General features: G+C 43.0%; 2 non-coding genes and 1 pseudogene across 2 annotated transcripts; all 3 read left to right on the forward strand.

Annotated features, from left to right (window-relative positions):
• Positions 1–6,990: 6,990 nt before the first annotated feature.
• On the forward strand, positions 6,991–19,937 carry LOC148848592 (granule-bound starch synthase 2, chloroplastic/amyloplastic-like; annotated as a pseudogene).
• On the forward strand, positions 10,454–10,538 carry TRNAM-CAU (transfer RNA methionine (anticodon CAU)). Its single transcript is given in 2 exon segments — positions 10,454–10,491; positions 10,503–10,538. It is a non-coding gene; the product is annotated as a tRNA-Met (tRNA).
• On the forward strand, positions 11,232–11,316 carry TRNAM-CAU (transfer RNA methionine (anticodon CAU)). Its single transcript is given in 2 exon segments — positions 11,232–11,269; positions 11,281–11,316. It is a non-coding gene; the product is annotated as a tRNA-Met (tRNA).
• Positions 19,938–21,105: the final 1,168 nt, after the last annotated feature.

The raw sequence follows: 21,105 nt of genomic DNA on the forward strand, positions 1-21,105 counted from the left end.
TTGTGCTGGTTAGCCGGGACAGAGCATTGGCCTCAGCGTTCTCGAACCTCAGGATCTGCCTGATGAAGTAAGACTGGAAATCACGTAGAGCTTCTCTGACCTTGGCTAGGTAGGCGGTCATGGTTGGCTCATGATCTTCATATTTGTTGGTGACTTGATTGACCACGAGCTGGGAGTCACTGTAGATAACAAGGTGTTTGGCTCGTACTTCGTTTGCTAAAGCAATGCTGGCTATCAACGCTTCGTATTTCGCGTCACTATTGGACGTGATGAACTCAAACCAAAGCGCATACTCCAGTTTCACCCCGCTTGGCCGGTATAGAATGATACCAGCTCCGCTGCCTTGCTGATTTGACGAGCCGTCCACATGGAGGATTCAGGGCTCGTCATCCCAGGTTGGTTTCGCTTTAACTGGGAGAGGTGCCGCGTTAGTTGAAACTTCCTCTCTGTGCTCGGGCTTGATCGACTCAAGGACTACAGTGCTGAAGGTACATTCCACAATGAAGTTGGCTAAAGCTTGGGCCTTGATGGCTGTCCGGGGTTTGTACTGGATGTCGTACTCCCTGAGTTCAATGGCCCACTTTGTCAATCTATCGGAGGCCTCGGGCTTGAGCAAGACTTGCCTGAGAGGTTTGTTGGTGAGGACGACTACTGGATGATCTTGGAAGTATGGTCGAAGCTTTCGGGCTATGACGGCCAGTGCGTATGCCAGCTTTTCTATCTCTGGGTATCTGGTTTCCGCATCCTGCAAAACTTTATTAACATATTAGATGGATCGTTGGACCCAATCTACCTCTTTTATCAGTACCGAGCTGACTACCTCGTCACTCGCAGAGATGTACAGTTTCAAAATATCTCCCTCCTTGGGTCGGGTCAGAACCGGGATACTGGTTAGATAATTTTTGAGCTCATCGAAGGCGAGCTAGCACTCTATGGTCCACTCGAAATCCTTGCTCTTTTTAATTGCCTTGAAGAAAGGCAGGTAGTGATTTGTTGACTTAGACATGAAGCGTCTCAGAGCGGCTATACGACAATTCAGCCTCTGAACCTCCAATTTGCGGGGTGGTCTCATATCTAGGATGGCCTTTATCTTTTCGTGCTTGGCTTCAATGCCACGCGGGTTAACTATGTAACCTAGGAATTTACCCGATGTGACGTCGAAGACACACTTGTTAGGGTTTACCTTCATGTTATATTTGCACAAAATTTCAAAAACACAATGTAGATCTTTTATTAAATCATTTGAAAATTGAGTTTTGACGACCATGTCGTCTACATAACATTCTACTTTATTGCCGATCAATGTCTCAAATAGTCAGTTTACAAGTCTTTGAAATGTTGCCCCGACATTTTTTAGTCCAAAGGGCATGACCTTGTAACAGTACATGCCTAGCTCGGTTATGAAGGTCGTTTTTTTCTTCATCGGCAGGGTCCATCTTGATCTGGTTATAGCCCGAGTATGCATCCAGAAAAGTCAACCACTCGTGCCCTGAGGTCGCGTCCACTAGACGATCGATCTTGGGAAGTGGAAAACAGTCCTTTGGGCAGACCCGATTCAGGTTGGTATAGTCGACGCACATGTGCCACTTACCGTTAGCCTTTTTTACCAGAACGGGGTTGGCCACCCAACTCGGGTAATGGACTTCCCTGATGAAATCGGCTGCGAGAAGCTTCCCGACTTCCTGGTCGACTATTCTCTAGCGCTCTGGGGCTAGGTTGCATTTTTTCTGTCTAACGGGCCTAACTACTGGATCAGTGTTTAACTTGTGAGTTATTATTTTAGCATCTATTCCGGACATCTTTGCCGCAGACCATGCAAACACATTCAAGTAAGAAACTTACCAGCTGAGAACGCAAAGGCTCCTCAATCGATGTGCCGATTTGGAGAGTTTGGGCTGGATCTTCTGTTGAAACGGGTACAAGGACCGTCTCTTCTATCGGTGAAGCTCGCTCCTCGGTGTACTCCACAGGTTGCTCCAGTTCGAGGTTCTCTGAGGCCTTAGCTTTCCCTTTGAGGGCGGCGACATAGCATTTGCGAGACTCAAGTTGGTTGCCTCGCACCACCCCAACTCCGAAGTTCGTTGGGAACTTCATAGCCAAATAATAGGTGGACACCACTGCACGAAGAGCGTGGGTTATAGGCTGACCTATTATGGCATTGTACGGGTAGGGAGTCATGACCACTAGGAAAGTGTGGTCGAATATCACAATGCTAGGCCATGCACCGACCTCTACAGGTACTGTAATTCATCCCAAGGGCCTGACTTCTTCTCCACTAAAGCCTACCAGTGGTGTGTTTGTGGGCTTGATATCACTTTCTGGGAGCTGTAGCTTATCGAACGCGTCCTTGAACAATATATCTTCCGAGCTGCCTGAATCGACCAGGATGCGCTTCACTTCGAAGTCGTTGATTCTTATTTTTATGAAGAACGCATCATCATGGGGGTATTGGATCCCACACACATCATCTTCAGTGAAGATCATGGGCTCTTCGAACCTTGGCCGCTTCAGGGGATTTTGCTCTTCTCTTTCCAACTCACGAGTCGACGTTTTCGCTGCAGCTGATGTACAGCCCGCGACAATTGACCCGCCAGTGATCATATGAATTATCTCTCAAACTGGCCTCTCTTCGGGTAGTTGTCTCTGCGGTTGCTCACTCTACCTATTACTGGTCTCGGGAGCATCTCTCCCTTGCTTCCCCTGCCGATCTGCTTGATTCTTATTCTCTTTTAGTACAAAATTTTTTAGGTATCCACGACGGATGAACTCTTCGATCTCATCGCAGAGGTTTCTACAGTTTTCGATGCTATGACCGTGGTCTTTGTGAAAGTGATAATATACATTATTGTTTCTTGTATTTGGATCCCCTCTCAATCGAGGTGGCCACTTTACATAGGAGGCGTCATTGATCGCCATAAGAATTTCTCCTTGCTTCGCATTCAAGGGCATGTATTTCGTCCTTTCCACTGGAGGAGCTCGAAAATGTTTATCTGGTTTATTCCCTCCTCTAATTGGTTCGTCATTCTTTCGCTTATTATCCCCGTTGGTTGAGGCATCGCCTTCTCTTTTCCTTTTCTCTTGTGGGTTCTCACTTTTCTGGTTCATCTCTTCTTCTGTCCCGATGAACTGGTCAGTGAGCTTGAGAAACTCCATGACATCTTTGGGCTTGTTGGCTACCACGTGCCACTTGAACTCCTTGTGGGTGATGCCTCTTTTCACAGCTGTGAGTCTCACGATGGGATCTAGGTCGGGAATCTGCAAGCATGCGTCATTGAACCATTTGACATAACTCCGTATTGACTCTCCCTCCCCTTGGACTATGCCGAGGAGGTTTTCTTGAAACCTCGGACACCTTTTGCTGGTGATGAAGTGCGAGGTGAATATCTGCATGAACTGCGCCTAACTTTTAATTGTCCCGGGCGCAAGGTTTTTGTACCATGTATGAGCCACTCCCTTAAAGGTTGTGGAGAAGGCAACACACATGCAAGATTCATCAGCCCCAACTAGGTGCATCTGGGACTGAAAAGAATCCACGTGGTCATTCGGGTCGAATGACCCATTGTACTTGTCCAGGGGAGGTACCTTGAAGTCTTTTGGAATCGGAACGGCCAGGAGCTCGGGAGATAAGGGAGACGGCACGGAGATGAGAGGAGTAGTCTTTACGGTTCCCGAGCTCACCTCTTCTTTGCCTTTGGGCAGTTTGGGTTGGCTTTGGATTGTGGCTCAGTGACCCTTACGATGTTGTTGTTGTTGCCTCTTGATTGGCTCCGCGTTCGTGCTGCTAGCTTCTGTACTGCTGGGTACTGTTCTAGCATGAAGCTATTCGGACTGCTAAGGATGGTTGTTGCGGATGGAGGGGCCATGTCTTGAATCTGCGACTAGAGCCCCGAACTGGTTTCCCGCGAGTGAACCTTCAAGCTGTGAAGGTCGGGGTGAAGCAGCTCTAATGGGCTGAGTATCTCTCGACCCATTTGGCCGTAGTGAGGCAGGAGGAGTGACCGATCTCTTTCCCTTGCCATGGGATGCGACTTGGCTCCCATGAGGGTTTTGAGTCCAGGAGGTTTCTCCTTGGCGGGGCAATCGACCGTTCTAACGGTGAGACCAGTTGGGCTGTGTCTCAGGATGCCGAGGTGGAATCTGCTGTGGACCTTATTGCAGCGGTGGGAATTGTTGCTGGTATTGCTGCTGGCAGAAGTGATGCAGGACCTGCTGCTGGTATTGCTGGAATTGCTGAACTTGCTGCATCGGGGCTTGCATAGCCCGTACACAATGCACTTAGTCATCGAGCTGGTTCTGCCTGACTGCAGGGGGAATCACCGAGGGTTCAGCAAAGGTTGTCCCTATCGTGAGAGGGAGAGGGGCATACACCGGTGCTATAACCCAAGGTACATCCAAAGTTGGCACCCCATCTACAGAAAGGGGCATGGTGAACTGTCCAATACACACAATTGGGATTTGAGGTTGTCCCTCAGAAGTGCTCATGTCAATGTTCTGTCCAGCGTTACTAGAAGATGCCATGGATGCTTTTTCTTTTCTTTTGGAAAAAAAGGGCTTTTTGTGTCAGTTTCCCACAGATGGCGCCAAATGATGTGGCACAATCTGGCTGCTCCTAGCTGGTGATGACTTGGCTTCCACTAGACAACGGACTTGATTAATCTGTACAGAGAATCAAAGAACCCGGGGGGCTTGCCCAACGAGGTCACTCCGATGCTTAAGTCAGTATATGGTTGTGAGCTAATGAGAGCTTTAAGAAAGCAAGAGGGCTAGAGATCAAAGATTACACATACCTTCGCCTTTGGAGGGTTGAGGTCTTTATATACTGGAGTCCTCACGGGTTTTTCGGAGTGGTTCCGGGATCCTTGCTACGATGAGGCCTGTTTCCATATTAACAGAAGATAATGCCACTAGATGATAAGGCTTGTCACTGCCACTCGAATAGGATGGGGAGATAGTGCTAGCCGTTATGAGGCATGATCCCGAAAAGCACGGGATCCAGTGCTGAGATCCTTGGGGTTACCATGTGAAGGTCAATCTGACTAGATAGCGAACTGCCTATGAAGTGCTGGCCTGTTTGGTGGTGAGTTACCTGAACTCTTGTTCCACAGAGCTGATCTACTCTGGATGCCGAAGTGCCTTAGTACCGAGGTGATCTTGCACCGAGGTAGGCCTGTCTCGAGGTGGCCTCTTTTCGGAGTGGTTTGTTTGTCCGAGCTTGATGTGCAACGAACTTGGTCTCTATCTTGGTCGCGATCTGGTTACTTGAAGTAGCTTCGTTTCGGGGTAACAAGGTACCCGAGGTCGCTTTGTAGCGAACTGATCATGCTGATCTGTCACTCGTGTCGGGTCACGTCCACGTGCCAATTTGATTGTGTCATGTTGTCACTTATGCTGAGTCATGTCCACGTGTCTCCCCATTACGAGGTCGGGCCAAATCACCCTTCATCATACGTAAAGAACCCAAAAGGGTTTTAGGGCTAAGGTTTGGAACCTTGTATTGGGATTCAATGAGAGGCTCAAGTACACAAAGCTTTATGTGGTTGCAATCGGAACTTTCATTGACATGTGCATCGAGCTCTTGTACTCAACCCACCTCAAGTTCTTCGTTAATGGCGTCTTGAGAGAGACAAAGGCGGAAGTGAAGACACAGCTGCACACAGTGGCGAACCAGTGGCACCCCCTTCTCACTTCGGTGGTGGCGATGAGCCCTCTTCGAACGTAAACAAAGGGGCGGAGGGGAGAGAGAGACCAGAGAGACAGAGGCGGACGTGAAGACGCAACTACACACAACAGCGAACCAGCGGCACCCCCTTCTCGCTTTAGCGGCGGCGATGAGCCTTCTTCGAACGAAAAAATAGGGGCGGAGGGGAGAGAGAGATGAGAGGTTGAGAATGGAGAGAGGGACTAGAGAGAGACAGAGGCGGAGGTGAAGATGCGGCTGTGCACAGCGGAGAACCAGTGACACCCCCTTCTCACTTCGATGGCGACGAGGAGCCCTCTTCGAACGAAAACAAAGGGGCAGAAGGGAGAGAGAGAGACGGGAGGTTGAGAATGGAGAGAGAGACCAGAGAGAGATAGGCGGAGGGGGAGGTCTTAGAAGAGAGAGAGTGGGGGCTCAAGGTACAAGGGTAATATTGGGTTTTAAAAAAGTTGTATAGGTCACATGGGATCACATGTGCATAGATTGTGACGGAACATTAACGGGCGTTAAGAACTGTTATGGACACACTGACCGGTAGCGCACTGCGGCGCAGTCATAGGCGTAGCACACATAGCAGGCCACATAGCAGTAGGCACCACCCGACAGTGTGTAGCACGCATCGCCTGGAAGCACGTAGCACGCACTGCCCGGCAGCGCGTAGCACGCACCGCCTGGCAGCGCGTAGCACGCACCGCCTGGCAGCGCGTAGCACACACCGCAGGACAGCAACACGCATCGCATAGTAGTAGCACGAGACAACAACACACACCGCACGGTAGCAGCACGCACCTCATGGCAGCAACACTCGAGACGCGCACACTGCCTGGCAGTAGTAGTAGGGCGGGGCCCACATGATAGCGCATCAGGGTGGGTCCACACTTATCTTACCACATCAGCTTTGCTCACCAACTCGCCGCCAACTACACCATTCCTCATCCCTTATCACTTATCCTTATCTTATCTTATCTTCTTAAGTAAGAGTTGTGTTACCCTTAGGAGTAGGTAATTAGGAGTTTGAGTTTGAGTTGGATTACCCTAGCCTAGCTGAATCCAACAAGGAATTACCTTCTGTAATCTCCTATTTAAGGAGTTATGAGTTGAAATAAAGGCATTCAGTTTCCAGTCAAGAGAAAAGTAAGGAGAGTTCGGGTGGTCTCTTGGACAAATCACCCATTCAGTTTTCCACAATAGGGTCTGCACGCAAGGAAAAGTAAGAGATTCTCCCCATGGACCGACTCATGATGAGATCCTACGCCCGGGCCCATAACATTCTAGTATTAGAGCCAAACGTCATGGGTGATATGGAGCAGCTATCATCCAAGGTCCACGAACTAGAACATAGGCTAGTAGAAACCAGCATGGAGGTTCGTGAAGTCAAGGAAGATGTCTAGGAGCTGCGGCGCCAGTTGGAAGCATTCCTTTCCAACAAAGAAAGGAGTTCTGAGGGAATCGCCAACACAAAAGTCACCGTCTGGACTGGGCAGAGGCATCCAGCGAACAGCAGATCGCTGCCCTGACAGCCGCAGTTATTCCCAAGTATAGCCGTTCGGAGTTTTCCTCATACAGCGGCAACGACGACCCACTAGGATAGCTGTACCGCTGCGAGCAATCCTTTCATAATCAGCGCACAGAGGATGAAACTATAAAGTCTCCTCCTTTGGCCGGGGATGGTAACTTTGTAGAAGCCCAAGAAATAGGAGTGCGCAAGAGATATAAGGTGGATGGGCCGAATATGGAGGTAACTTTCTTTCAAGCTTATATTGATGGCATGGTTTTTGTGTTCATGGACAGCCCTATGTTTTGCAATATTGAGAAAAATATATGGGGGAGGCCGAGGGGATATTTTAAAACACATGGTTCTCTTCTGTAAGATTTCTCTTGAGGTTCTCTTCTGTAAGTATACCCGGTGCATTCCTGTGATCCACAACATAGCACACCAGGGTCGTGGGCCAGTACGCGATTTTTGTTATGTGGATCTTCCACAAAACTGCTTCAAACTACATGACCCAGGAGGTGGGGAACATTTCAATGTCCTTGTAGCTGGCTTGGAAGTAGCAGATCGTGTAGTCACTGTATTCCATGGTTACGCCTGGGAGCTGAAAACTAAAGAAGGTGGTTGGGGTCTGCATCAAATAATAAATGAGTGTGATTGGAAGCTGAAGAGCATCGTGAATGGGATTGATGCAAATGAAGGGAACCCACAGTTAGATGTTTACATGGCATCGGATGGCTACACCAATTACTCTATGGAGACTCTTCAGATTGGCAAGCCTCAATGCAAAGTAGCTCTACAAAGGGAGCTTGGTCTTCCTCTTCGGGGGAATGTTCCTCTGATTGGGTTCATTGGTAGGCTTGACCACAGGAAAGGTGTTGATCTCATTGCTGAGTCCATTCCTTGGATGGGGGACCAGGATGTGCAAATAGTCATGTTGGGCACTGGAAGACCTGACTTGAAACAGCTTCTCAGACATTTTGAGAGTCAACACCTTGACAAAGTCAGGGGTTGGGTTGGCTTCTCTATGAAAATGGCTCATCGATTAACTGCTGGTGCAGACATCTTACTCATGCCTTCTAGATTTGAGCCGTGTGGACTGAACCAGCTTTATGCACTAAGCTACGGGACAGTCCCTATTGTTCATGCTGTTGGTGGACTGAGAGATAGTGTGCAGTCGTTTGATCCATTGGCAGAGTTCCAAGCCACGTATCCGGAATTCGAGCTTGAGGACAAGCTCGTTGTCCAGGAGGGGTGTGATGTTATGGACACACTGGCCGGCAACGCACTGCGGCGCAGTCATAGGCACAGCACGCACAGTAGGCCGCACAGCAGCAGGCACTGCCCGACAGCGCCGCACAGCAGCACGCACCGCCCGACAACGCGCAACACACACCGCCCGGCAGTTCACAACACGCACCGCCTGGTAGCGCGCAGCACGCACCGCTCGACAACACGCAACACGCAGCCCGCACCGCCCGGCAGCGCGCAGCACGCACCGCACGGCAGTAGCATGAGACAGCAACACGCACCTCACGATAGCAGCATTGCGAGACGCGAGCACCTCCTGGCAGCAGCAGTAGGGCGGGGCCCACATGACAGCTCATCAGGGTGGGTCCACACTTATCTTACCACATCAGCTCTGCCCGCCAACTCGCCGCCAGCTACACCATTCCTCATCCCTTATCCCTTATCCTTATCTTATCTTATCTTCTTAAGTAAGAGTTGTGTTACCATTAGAAGTAGGTAATTAGGAGTTTGAGTTTGAGTTGGATTACCCTAGCCTAGCCGAATCCAACAAGGAATTTCCTTCTGTAATCTCCTATTTAAGGAGCTATGAGTTGAAATAAAGTCATTCAGTTTCCAGTCAAGAGAAAAGTAAGGAGAGTTCGGGTGGTCTCTTAGACAAATCACCCATTAGGAGAGTTCGGGTGGTCTCTTGGACAAATCACCCATTCAGTTTTCCACAATAGGGTCTGCATGCAAGAGAAGGCACAAGGGAAAGCAAGAGGTTCTCCCCGTGGACTGACCCGTGACGAGATCCTATGTGCGGTTCCATAACAAAAACAGGGGTAGAGTTAGTCAATTATCCGAAACAGTAAGAGTAGTGTTAGTCAATTTTCAAATAGTAAGGATACACTTAGTCAATTAGCTAAACCATAAGGGTAGTTTAAGAAATTTACCCTTTAAAAAATTAAGGTATCTCGGTGTTTATCCTAGCCCGATCCAATAGCTTTGTGTGGGTTAAGCTACATTTAAGATTTCTTGTTTTAAGGACTTATTTCCTTTTTGCCGTTAAAATGACTTATGAACACCAAGTTTTTAACAAAAAGAGATAAGTCCTTGTAAGGACCGCCAAATGCAGCCGTGGAGTCTCAAACCAATCAGGTGATACTATGTCTTTCTGGCACCATAGATTTTTTCATTTATAACATATATTTTATGTTTAAGTTTGTAGGTCCGAAAATCTGGTCCTGTCTGATCCCTATAAAACCAGACCAGGGTTCTTTTAGTTATACTTTTTATATTAGGTGCTAGTACGCTTGAATCGCGAAAAAGGTTAGAAAGTAAAATCTTGTGTGAAATCTATCTGCTATTTATTCAAGCGCACAAGGCCCAGGATGCGCATCTGTCACATGTCCAGATTGTATGGAAAGTCTGGATTGGGTGTGTTGCATGTTCATGTGGCAAAAACAGGGTTAGTCCAACAAACAAGGGAGAATTCAAATTGACAGAGAGGAAAACCATTTTCCATAAAAATACTGGAGATCACACATATTTGCCACATGGACAAACAGGGTTAATAAATAGTGACGAGTTCAAATAAGCCTCCCACAAGATAGTTTCCTACAACATCTCACAGCATATCTCTCTCGTGTATGATGAACATTTACCTACAATAATACTATAAATGATGAGACATTATAGGAAAATGTTCTCAAGACACGGGACGTACTGTGCGACGTTGTGGGAAACTATCTTGTGGGGGCTGATTTTAACTCGCAACATGAAACATCAAACATGTACTGATTGGGGTTTTTGCCAAAGTACAACGGGTGATGGGGGTACTATGCCCTGTCCTTTTGTTTTCATCGTGTGTGTTTCCTTTCTCTGGTTATCATTTGACCATTTGACTTTCCTTGATTCATTTTCTTCTTTGTATGCCTTCACTCTTCCACTGAGGTTTCGAATCCCTCTATAAGTCTACATTCATTTCTCTGCTTTCGGCCCTTTCCTTGTGTCAGAGGAATAGTATTCATGGTGGGGTGGTGGCGCAGTTGGCTAGCGCGTAGGTCTCATAGCTTCTGAGTTATCCTGAGGTCGAGAGTTCGAGCCTCTCTCACCCCATTTTATGCATTCTTTTTCATGTTAGGTTTTAAATAAATCGGTTAATTTGATTAGTAGAAATATAAATGTATGTTATATTTTTATATTAATAATTATTATTAAAATATATCAATATTTTATAATTAAAAATATAGATTATATATTATTTATTAGTATTAATATAAATAGTAATATTAATATTTATAATTAAAACATAAATATATGCAGTTATTTTGATTAATTCATTTTTTGGTTCGGTTCGATTGATTTTTTTTTTTCAAACTGAACCAAAAATCGAAAACCAATAATTCTAAAAACATAAAACCAAATTGAATCGAAAGTGAAACTAACCAAACTGAATTGGTTTTGATTCAGTTCGATTTTCGATTTAGTAACCGAATTTAAACACCCCTACTCTCACCTCACTTGTACTGATTTTTTCCAGTTTTTTCTTCTTTTCATGCCTACACTCTTCCATAAGGTCTCGAATCCTTCCATATTCATTTCTCCTATTTTGGGTCTACCGTCCTTGGAGGGATATCTTCATGGCGTGGCATAGGCTTTATAGCTTTTATATTGATGTCGTGAGTTTGAACCTCTCTTACTTCATTTGTATTGAATTTTTTTCATTATTTTTTTTTTTTCATTCATGCCTTCCTTCCGTGGTGGTCTTTTAGGGTATTATTCTATTTTTGCATGATTGAAAATCAGAGTGGGGTGGTGGCGCAGTTGGCTAGCGCGTAGGTCTCATAGCTTCTGAGTGATCCTGAGGTCGAGAGTTCGAGCCTCTCTCACCCCATCTTTTTTGAGAAATAGCTATCATGTTTTAATAAAAAAATTGCCATTTTTTAGGCAAAAGGGAAGCAGCTCACTTAATTCATTGAGTATGGGAAGATACATGGCCCTGTCAGCCCTGATGAAGTAGAATTATAAGGATACCTGGCCCTTACATGCAAATATCGAAGGTCTGATATTAATCTTCTTACGTGGGTGGCATGGAGTTGCTCGATCCATTGGTTTGGTCTGTTACCTGCGCGAATATATTAGATCTAGAGATGTGTGATTTCAATTCACAACGGGTAGAGAGTGAATAGGAAAAATGAGTAAGAAATTCCTAGTGATTCTATTAGAGTAGTGGTATCAGAAAATACTAGGATACTATCTTTATTTACTGCTGCAGCTGCTCGGAGTCCCACTAAAATTGCTCGGATTTCAGCATCATAGCTTGTTGATGGCCCAGCATCGGCTCCCTTCTGTGAAGACAGTGCTGATACTGGGAAGTTGGAGGATGAACCATCGTCCAGCATTACCTGTGAGTGGATCAAAAGAGCCATCAATGTGAAGTGTTGGAATAGGTGTATGTGATGGTGATCGCCGGATAACTGGCGTGATGTGTTGTGGTGAGGGAAGCATGTAAAGGATTTCTGTCGCACTTCAATGGGCTTGGGCTGAGAGTTCTCAAAGATTTTTTGGTTTCTAGCTTCCTAAATAAAATAAGCTAGCACACAAAACTTGCTGAAGTTGTATTGTATTCTTTGTTTGTCCAGAACATGTTGTAATGACGACAACCAGTCCAGTAGAATACTATGCATGGGTTTTAGAGAAACGATCTCTGGGTTCAGGCCTAGCTGTGCTCCACACCAAATGGCTTTAGCAAGTGAGCACTTAATGAATAAGTGGAAGGGGTTCTCTTTTTTTGTTGACGAAAGCAGCAGAGTTGGTCTTCACTGTTTAACCATTTGTGGCATCTGTCCTTGGTAAATAGTCCATCCCATAGGATTTTCCAAACAAAAGCTTAGAATTTAAATGGAATTTTGAGCTTCCAAAGTAGTTTCCAATTGAAGTGGTTGCTAGAGGTAGATGATTGAATACTAAGGAATGAAGAGTACGCTGATTTTACTGAGTAGGAGCCTGAGTTATTTCTTCTCAATATTATCATTGTTCATGTCAGATTGTGGCTCAATAGCTAAGATGTGAGAGATGATACTGTCATTAAAATTTTACTGGAGTCGCTAAAGATTCCAGGTTCCACCTGTGTTCAAGAGGTCGGCCACTCTTAGGGAGTCTTGACCTGTTTGCTGATGATCCAAGGTCTGAGAGTTGTTTGCAAGGTGAGGTGTACCCCCAGATAGAATTGGGATCCAAGGATCGAAGACGCTACTAAGAAAAAAAAAAAAAAATTTTTTAGCGGCAGTCAAAACTGTCGCTAAAAGTCCTCAAAACTGTTTATAGAAGTTTTACGGGCAGTCGGCAAACTGTCGTCAAAAGAGGTGTGTTAAAAGTTCCAGCGGAAGTTTTGGCGACTGCCGGTAAAGCACAAGAAACCGCCGCTAGAAATAAACTTTTAGCGGCAGTGGCCATTGCTGCTAAAGGACGATGCTGACTGCCGCTAAAGGTCAATAATCTGGTGCCAAATAAGCATGTAGTGGCAGCTAGAAATTTTTTACCGGCTCTTTAGACCCACCTAAATAACATTTTACTTTTAATTTTTTTCCGGCTGCCAAAATAATCTAAATTTTGTCCAAAATCCAAATAACCTATATTTATTTTCAATTACTAAAAAGTTGTACTTTGCTTCCAATAACATGTTTTCTTTTCATTCATCCAAATTGAAATTAAATACAAAAATTCATCCAAATTAAAATTAAATACAAAAAATCAAAACATTAATTACAAAAAATATAAAACATCCATTTTCCATTCAAAACATTTAAGCCACAATGAGTGGAATTATCTTCAAATTTTTTTTCACAAAAAGGTATGGCTTGACTCTTTGCAACAATGTTCAGCTGCTTTTTGATTTCCACCATCCTAGAATGCTTCTTCTTGAACTCTGGGTTCTCAACTTCCAGAACTGTTGGGAAAATCCTAGTAGTTGATGCCCCATTAGACCTTCTAGGGATAAGCAAGTTAATCCCCCTGCTTAAGCAATACTTGATGCCACATTAAAGCAGGTACAGATAATGCAATTGAAGTCTTTTATGACAAGAAAGCCATTAGAAAATTGCGGCTCTTCAGGGACCACTGTCCGGCCAAGACAAACACCGGTGAAGCCAACAAACTTTGAGAAAGAAGAGACCTAATTGCAACCTAATCAACAACCAAAGAAAATTCTCATAGGTCCAGTTCTTCACAGTTGAGACTTCAAGTAACTGGCTAAGATTAAAGTATTGCTAATTAAATCCAAAGCTGTATTACAACAATACCTCTCTTGCACCTAGAATTTCAAAGATAAGACCTTGGGCTGTCGATCGTTTGAGATATAAGCAGCACAGGCAGAGTCATAAATAATAATTGATCCATTTTTTCTTGCAAACTCCACAAGTTGCTCTAGTTGCTTTCTTTATGCAGCATGACCAGTTGGGTTGTTTGGAGTAGAAGAAAATAACATCAGTTTTTGAAGTTGTCAACAGGTTTGGAAACAGGTTGTTTTGAGGCCCACACTTCATGTACTCAATATTCCACTACTTCCCTGTTTCCTCTAGAAATTCACCAGCTTGACCTATTAGAACACCTGAATCTATGCATGTTGTTTGGAAAATAACAGATACCTTCCAATTGGTTCAAACAAACAAACAGAGACAGAAGAGGAATATAAGCAGGAAGATTTCACATTACAGGAAATAAGGGATCCTGCACGGCTATTGTTACATTGGATCCCAGAAGTAGCTGCAATTGGAATGCAGAGAAATCAGGATGTAACATTCATTGAGTAAGAAGTAAAACTCAACTTTACAAACTCATAAGTCAGGTTCCATGTTCTCAATCTGATTCTGGGTTAGTGCATAAACTCCTCAACATAGAAATGCAAGCCCTAGTTCACCAAATATTGAATTACTTGGAGACATGAACAAATACCCTGGAGATACAGAACTTTGATCAGACAAGTGCAGATTTGGGACAATCCAAATAGCTAATTCAGATGGGATCCTCAGTCTGCAAACTCTTTGGCAAGTGCACTAGCTAAGTCAAATGTTATCAGGGATTCTTTAGTTTGGTGAATACCAGGAACCGTATTTTTGTTGAAATGTCCTAAGATAAGATGTGACGATTCTGTCATATATATAAACATTTATAATGCCAGAAATACATGATACCACATGCTAGAAAGACAAAAAAGATCAAAACCTTTTTAAGCCATCAAAAAGGAGTTAAAACTCAACTGCCTACATTTATGTCTCAGCAAATCCATTTACACATAGTAACAAGTCAAGGCCCTGACAAAGACTATATTAAAATAAATGCAATAACTTTTCACAAGGAATAATTAGCCCTTGAAAGCAGGGAATATTACCTGGAAAGAGAGTATTCATGGAAGGCAGAGCAACATCTTCAACGCAGCCCAATGATGGCATGAGTAGTTAATAGCATTCCCGTGGAGTGATCAACATCCCATGGTGTAAGAAGTATGAACATTGACCACATGGCCACACCCCATGCCATTACCATCTTTCTCCTGTATCTGTCCACCCAAGCTCCTCCAATGACCGATGAGAAGACATATCCCCCTAGAAAATGATGAACTCAAATGTAAAATCCATTTCCCATTATTAGTATTTGAGAAGAGAAAATTCATGGATATACTCATCATAAAAGAATAAAATAAAATTCATGAATCAAGGGCTCAAGGCAGTTTAACTACAAGACTAATAACATAATCATGAAACTGAGCAAACTCAAGAAACAAATGATAAGTTGACTTCCATGTACACTAGTCCTTGATATGAAATCAGGTTATCCTTGTTAATCTACCATCACACAACCTGATAACTACCCCTTAAAATAAATAATGACTAAGACCCTTGTAAGACAGTGGGTCGCCATATCTAAGACCCTTCTTTAGTTGAAAGTGTTCATGAGCTTCCCCTACAATTTTGATAGAGTTGGTGGCAGTGGATATATATTGATGAATTAAATTGCACCATTTGGTTGGAAAGCCCATTTTTTGTAAACATTATGAAGGAAAGACCACCCCATTCTATCAAAACCCTTGGACATGTCCAACTTGAGTGCTATGTACCCTTTACCTTTCTTTTTTCTCATAGTGCGAGTGATTTCCTTTACTAGCTAGAAGGATGTTGTCTGCAATTTGCTTGTCTTTTAAGGAACCCAGATTGAAAAGGTGATATTATATCTTGAAGTATTGGTTGCATTCTCAACACCGACTATTTAGAGATGATTTTGTTGAGCACATTACACAAACTGATGGTCTATAGGAGGAAGTGTCAAGTGGTGCATTGTTTTTTGGAACAAAAACTAAGTTGGTGTTGTTTAACTCGGGCAAATGTTTTATATTGAAGAAATGCGGTACATATTTTGGATGTTGTGCCCCACTAGATTCCAGTAGTGTTGGTAGAAATAGGCTTTAAACCCATTAGGGCCAAGAGCTTTATGGGGTTTCATTTGTTTTACCATAGTGGTAAGTTCCTCAAGTGTGGTACTGATGAGTAGGGAGTTCATGTGATTGGGTTGTAGGGATGGCAGTGCAATTTTGTCCAACATGCGACCATCAAAGGATTCATGGTTGCCTCTAGTTTTCATTGTTTGATTTTTAAAGAGCACAATGATTTCCTCTTTGTTAGAAGTCCATGAGTCATCGGGGCTCTTTATCCATTCTATGCTGGTTTTGGAGTTTTTGTGATTTTCCATGTGGTGGAAAAATTTGGTGCTTTTGTCATCTTCTTTGAGCCACAGTTCATGTACGAGATTTGAGTCTCCAGAGCTGTTCCTCTTTGAATAGCCAATATTAGTATTGCTGGGTGAGGGACTTGATGGTGTCACTATTGGTTGAAGACATTTGTAAGTGAGATATTTGGTCTGATAGCTTTTTAATGTGTTCTTGAATCTAACCAAAGTTTTCTTTGTAAGTGAGACATTTGTAAGTGTCACTATTTGGGGTACCCCTAATGTTTGTTCCCAAGATATTATGACTGTTTTTATAATCTGAATGTTCAACCTATAAAGGGAGAAAATGGAAGTGTGGTTTTCTACTTATGGTGGTTAAGTTAGTATTAAGCCGTATGGAACCATGATCCAATGTGATAATGGGTAGGTGATGTAAGAGGGTGTTAGGGTATAATTGACACTAAGAGGGTATTGCCAAAGCTTGGTTAAGTCTTTAGGACCTTGGATGAACCTTGCTGGCCATTTGTCCATGTGAATGGGGGGGGGGGGGGGCTATGAAGTTGAAATCAATTAAATGAAAGTTTTTTATGAAATTTTGTAGAGATTTAGCAAGTGTGGGATGACTATTTCAAAAATTTTCATGGTCTTGCTAAAGATAAATGTTGTTTAAATCTTAGATGAGTAACCATGGGAGGGATGATGAGGCTTGTAGTTGGGTTAAGTATTGCCAAAGATGTTCTTTGATGTTGTCTATTGGGATGATCGTAAAAGAGAAGAAGATTCCAAGCTTGGTTTGGTGAGAGGCTGTTAACTTGTAAGAATAGTAGATCTTTTTGTGTGTGAATTACTTGCATTATAATGTTGTTTGTCCAACAGGCAAGTAATCAACCGAATTGGCCTTTATTGAGGAGTTGACCAACCCTAGGTCGACTTACCCTCTTATCAATGAGAGCTCTAGCCTTTTTGCTAAAAAGAGCTCTAGAACTCTTACCAAAGAGAGCCCTAGATCTCCTACCAAAGAAGGCTCCGGTCTTCTTGCCAAAGTAGAACCAGCTACTATACAAAGGACTCTTATCAAAGAGAGATCAATCAATGCAAAAAGGAAACTTTCATCTTAGCAAATTTCCTACTGGAGCTCCTTTCCTTATTTTCTCTATTTCTATTATTGTAATTGTTTCTAATTTATTCTTTATTATTTTGTATATATATTCAGCCATGTATAGTTATTCAACATAGTGAAATTCGACCCATTCTTTGAAGACCGTTCTTCTCTTTACTTTAACTTGGTTTTAGAGCCTATGGCCTACAATACCTCTGTTGCTTTTGAAGCAATGAGCTCGAGCTCAATCCTCTCCCAAATTGCTTCTCTACCCATGAGCATTATTTCGATTCCCAACATCTCTCATTATCTTACCATCAAACTTAATGGAGATAATTTTCTTCTCTGGAAAGCTCAGTTGCTTCTAGTACTTCGAGCTTACAAACCCATGGAACTGATTGATGGATCAACCAAGCCTCCTTCGGAAGAAATATCAAATCCCAATGACAATAGCAGGTAGATTCTGAATCTAGACTTCACAACCTGGGTGCAGTTAGATCAGTTGGTCCTTAGCTGGCTCGTTGCTCTAATTGAAGGAGTCCTGGCAAAAGTTGTTGGTCTTTCCATTGCTGCTGAAGTTTGGAGTGCTCTGAAAAGATCATTCTTCTCTCATTCTCAATCCAGGGTGCTACGACTGAGGTGCCAACTTCAAAATCTGAAGAAAGGAAATCTCTCCATCAGTGACTATGTCTAGAAGGCCAAAACCATCACAGATAATCTTTCTACAGTTTCAGAACTAGTAGCAAAAGAAGATATGGTTCTATATGTCTTATCTGGTTTGGAAAGTGAGTATGAATATCTCATTACAACCATCACAAATCGAGCTGATGTAGATCAGCTCAATATTAGTGATGTCTTTGGATTACTTTTGAGCCATAATCCTAACTTTTGCAACATAATTTTTCTAGTGAAAATCCTAATGTGAATGTTACCATGAATAATAAAAATACTACTAACAATTTTCAGACCCCTCAGAACTCATATAATCAAAACAGGGGTGGCAACAATTGTGGTAGAGGCAAGGGATGTGGAGGTTAGCCTTCAGGCCGTGGGCAAGGCCGCGACAAAGGAAATAACATTGTCTATCAACTGTGTAACAAACCAGGCCATGGTGCACTGAAGTGTTACAAATAGTTTGATCTATCATATCAAGGAGAAAACAATTCACATCCAGCAAATCCTGTAGCCTTTCACAGTGGTGTACCTCACAATGGCTCTATGACTGGATTTGGATTTGATCCAATTTGGTATTCGAACACTGACGCCACCCATCATATGACACCGGATGTTGACAACTTACAAGTTTGATCTGAATACCAAGTTCCGATCAAGTCAAGATTGGTAATGACACAGGTTTTGACTATAAATAATATAGGGCCAGCTTCGTTAGTTTGCAATGATAATTAGTTTACCTTGAAGAATATTTTTCATGTTCCCTCTCTTGCCAAAAATTTACTCTTTGTAAGTAAATTTACCAAGGATAATAATCTGATTTTTGAATTTCATTCGAATTTCTGTCTTGAAGGACCATACGGGGAGAATTTTACTCAGAGGACCCAATAGAGATGGACTTTATTAGTTTCCTGGAACAGTTCAACAGAGGACAAAAAATTTGGAAGCTTGTGTTGGAGAGAAAACTTCCTTGGTAGAATGGCATCAATGACTTGGTCATGCCTCCTTAAGAGTTGTGAAAAACATTATTTCTAAATTTGGTTTACCTTATTCTAGTTCTTTAGTCATCCTTTTATGTGTGAAGCTTGCTAGATGGGCAAAGACCACCGTTTAAGTTTACCCTCTTCAAATACATCTTTTTCTTCCCCTTTTGAATTAGTATTTTCTGATGTATGGGGACCTACCCCAACTTTATCCAATAAAGGATTTCGATATTATGTTTTATTTATGATGCATATTTAAAATTTTCATGGATTTTTCCTCTTGAGAGAAAATCAGATGTGTTTAATATGTTTCTTAAATTCATGAATCATGTTGAGAATCTTTTCTTTACAAAAATCAAGATGTTTCAAAGTGATTGGGGTGGTGAATTTTTCTCTCTTTCCTGTTATCTTGACAGTGCTGGTATTACTCACTGTCTCAGCTATCCCCACATGCATGAACAAAATGACAGTGTTGAACGCAAACACCGACACATCATTGAGTCCACCTTATCTCTACTGGCGTCCTCTTCTCTCCCTCAGTCCTTCAGGGCCGATGTTGCTGAAACTGTAGTCTTCCTTATCAATCGACTGCCTACTCTAGGTCTTGGTAATCTCTATCCTTATGAGAAGTTATTTGGCAAACCTCATGATTATTCTATGTTGAAAGTATTTGGCTACAAATGTTTTCCTCTACTTTGGCCTTATAATTTGCACAAGATGGATTTTTGATTTGCTCCTTGTATCTTCATTGTCTACAACAATAGTCACAAATGGTATCGTTGTTACAATCCTACTACCGACAAGGAAATCATTGCTCGCCATGTTGTTTTTGATGAAGATTCCTTTCCTGGACTTGTATCGTCATCGCCATCTCTCAACCCTGCTACTCCTATTAGTGTTACTCTCCCCTCTCTGGGTATCATTAATGCTAACACGTGTCCAGCTCCTACTGCTTCTACTCCTGAGGTATCTCTTGCTTCCTTGCCTTCTCTATTTTCTACTAATGAGGAATCTGGTACTTCTTCCTCTGAACCAGAATAAGAAGCTTCCATCACTGATGATCTCTTACTAGTTTGGCTCACCAAACCTATTCAAGAATTGCTTGACACAACCCCTACTGTGGGACCCCCTGCTCGCACTCATACTATGACAACAAGGTCAATGGCATCTAGATTGACTCACGCTTTATCAACCACTTTCCATCATCTTCCTCTTGCTCTACATCATGATGTTACTACTCATGTAGATGAGCCATCTTCCTATGGACAGGCTGCTAAATCCTTCATTGGTATTTTGCTATGGCTACAAAATTCCATGCATTACTTCAGAATGACACTTGGGAATTGGTTCCCTATGATTCCTCTATGAATGTAGTTGGATTCAAGTGGGTCTTCAAAATCAAAAGGCACTTTGATGGCTCAATTGAACGTTACAAGGCCCGTCTTGTCGCTCAAGCTTTCACTCAAGTTTTGGGAGTTGATTTCACTGAGACTTTCAGCCCTATGGTCAAACCGACAACTGTGCGCACTGTTTTGTCACTAGCAGTTTCTGTGGATGGAACATTCGCCAGTTAGACATATATAATGCTTTCCTTAATGGTTTTATTACTGAAACTATCTATATGCATTAGCCTAAAGGGTTTGAGGATGGTGACTCTGTTGATCACGTCTGCAAACTTCATAAAGCCCTCTATGGTCTCAAATAGGCCCCTCAGGCCTGGTTTTCTTGTTTAAGTAATAAACTATATGATCTTGGCTTTCATAGCTCTCAATGTGATCCTTCCTTGTTTATCTACAGTCAGGATCGGATCATCATCTATATTCTTGTTTACGTTGATGATATTATTATTACTGGTTCTTCTTCTCTACATGTTTCTTAGCTTATTAGCAGTTTGTCTTAGACTTTTGCTCTGAAAGATTTGAGGTCTTTGCATTATTTTCTTGGTGTTGAATCTCACCGCGATGCCTCGGGGTTGTTCCTCTCTCAGCGCAAGTACATATTGGATCTCTTGTTGAAAACTAATCTTGTTACAACTAAATCGGTTTCCAGCCCGTTGGCTACCTCTTCTCATAATTTCTTAGTTTGATGGCGAGTTACTCTCTGATCCCACTCAGTATCGGAGCATCATGGGTGCACTTCAGTACGTCACTCTTACTCGATTGGATATTGTCTTTGCATTTAATAAAATCTGTCAGTTTTTGCATGCTCC

The sequence above is a fragment of the Nelumbo lutea genome, chromosome 6 (genome assembly GCF_056320005.1).
Source record: "Nelumbo lutea isolate HS-2025 chromosome 6, American lotus-T2T, whole genome shotgun sequence".
Classification (NCBI taxonomy): Eukaryota; Viridiplantae; Streptophyta; class Magnoliopsida; order Proteales; family Nelumbonaceae; genus Nelumbo; species Nelumbo lutea.